The following is a 2,571-nucleotide window of genomic DNA, read 5'->3' as shown; positions in this document are numbered from 1 at the left end:
TTGATATGATAACAGGGAACTGAAGAGAATTAATGGACCTCCTATATATAAACTTCAAAAAGAAATGTGAAACTTTAGATTAAAGACTTTAAAATTTTAAATTAAGTTCACAGACTAATTGCAAATTAAATGAAAACTAATAGCCATAGAACAATGCAACAACTCAGAATCACCTCCCTAAGGATGATACCACCCACAGTGGGCAGGGCATTTGAACACTGATTATTATTCAAAATTATAGTAAACTTGAATAAAACAAATAGAATGGAGGAATTTTCTCATTTAAGATTCCCTCTTTTCAAATTTCTAAGTTGGGCAAGTTGAAAAACACATAATACACAACACCCTGGGGGTTGTGGGTGGCTAATACTGTCTTAGGGGTGAAGAGGATAGGGGATGGTGGGAAGAATTTTGCAATGTGTTACCAGGAGGGGGGTGGCAGTAACATCTGGGATGTGAGTAAATATAATGAATTAATAAAAAATATAAACATAAATAGTATGAGAAGAAAAAGTAATGAGAACTTAAGCATGTCCTTAAGTACTTAAGTGGATGAGAGGATTCCCTGGTTCCTCCTAACAAGGAGGGCAGAAATCCAGGACCATACAGAAGATAAGTCATCTGTTGATGGCATCTCTTCCAGGTTGTCTGGATCTCAAGAGTTATAGTAGTTTCCAATACTACTATAGGAAACTATAGTGCTGGACACTGGCAGATGACTATATATCACAATATTTGGTAAAATTTGAGTAATGTAGGTACCAGAAATTTATATTTGGGGTTAAAATTCTTTTTTTCTAGGCAGTGGAAACATCCATATATGATAAGTGAACAAGTCTGACTTAACTCATTGTAGTAAAGGATGTAGCCCAATTACCAATAAACTTCCAATATAGGTTTTGTGATTAATTGACCTTAGAAGATGAAGGAATACCATTGAAACATTCATATTATAAGCATATATTATTAAGATAAATAATTAGCCTATAGAGCACTATAATGTCATTTGAGTGTGTGCATATGTGTATACTTGTTTGTTTAAGATTGAGCAATATGAAGAAAATTAGGAAAAAAATGACATTTCTCAACCAAAGTTGCTTTGACTGGCACTGAGAAAAATGATGTGTAAATGTGAAATAATTCTGTATTTTTTATTTGTTTTCTTGTTATAGATGAAAAAAAAGTCTGAGAAATATTTTCCAAAAATAAGAAATGTTTTGTCATCTTTTTGATTGGACTAGAATGGGATGAGTTCATTGCTGGGGCTGGTATCACTTAGTATGTTCCCATTGAGGAGGGATTTTCACTGTAAAAATGTCTCTACACATGCCTCAGCCATTTTTTACTTACAATAAGCCAACAAATAAACACAGAATATTTATCAAACCTTCTTGTGTGAGATCCGCTCTTGCATTTAGAAAAAAAAAAAATCTTCTCTATACTGTTTACTTTCTTTCAGCCTTGGCGACTGTATGAATGCAGACCTCCTCTACTATCTTAACTTCTTCTTTTTCCCAATAGATTCCCACTGTTATCACTTAGAGTTCTTTTTTGTTTTATTCTCATGTTAAGCAGAATCATTCATTTAATGCCATCTATCTGAGCTCTTTTAGAAGGAATAGGACACCATGTTTTATTCTTACTCCTATTTTTGTGACTGTATGAGCCGCTACAGATTAGACCCTGAAGCAATGGAAATGCAGACCTGAGAGGACAGAGAATGACTGAACATGAATTAAACATTAAATAACATATGATTTGTAGAACGCTTTTTAAGATCTTGTTAATTGGAAAGTATAATTAAGAGTGTTTAGTGCTTAAGAGGCACATTCAGGTATATCATTGACTACCTACCAGCTAGCAATCTGGTTAGGAATTTTCATGTTGGTATTCCTTTTCCCTGAACTAGGAGTAATCCAAGAAAATGAGCCCCTACCAATCCCAGATGTGGATATGATACCTACCCAACATAAGAGGGCATCTCAGGCTAAGCCACTCCTGGTCTCTGCAGGAATAGCCATAGGTACTGGAATTGCAGGGATAACTTCTTCTGTAACCCAGTATGAAAAGTTCATTTCCAAGCTTAGACCAGTTTTCAAGAAATGTCTGAAACCATGCTCACCACCCAGAAACAGATTGATTCCCTGGCAGCAGTGGTGCTCAGACCTACAGGGCTAGATGTCCTGACAGCTAAAGAAGGTGGTCTTTGCTTGTTCCTCCAAAGAGAATATTATTTCTATGTCAACCAATCTGAGAAAGTGAGAAATAAAATACAGCAGCTATGATCAGACATCCAGAATCTCATTTAAAGTGAGGCTTCTGATGCCTGGATTTTTGAAAAGTCTATATGGCGCTGGCTACTCCCTTTTGTAACACCTTTTCTAGTCATTATCCTGGCATTCTTATTAGCTCCCTCCCTCATTAATATTGTTTTTACCTTCCTTCAATGACAAATACAGAAACATTCTAGAAAAACTATTAATCAGTTCCTGTTATAGGATTACTAGCCACTGCCCACAGAAGAGCTGTTGACGATTTGAAAAAAATAATTCATAACATTGTTGTGAGTTA

This window comes from Mastomys coucha, unplaced genomic scaffold, assembly GCF_008632895.1.
Source record: "Mastomys coucha isolate ucsf_1 unplaced genomic scaffold, UCSF_Mcou_1 pScaffold23, whole genome shotgun sequence".
Classification (NCBI taxonomy): Eukaryota; Metazoa; Chordata; class Mammalia; order Rodentia; family Muridae; genus Mastomys; species Mastomys coucha.
This window is presented reverse-complemented; position numbering follows the sequence as displayed.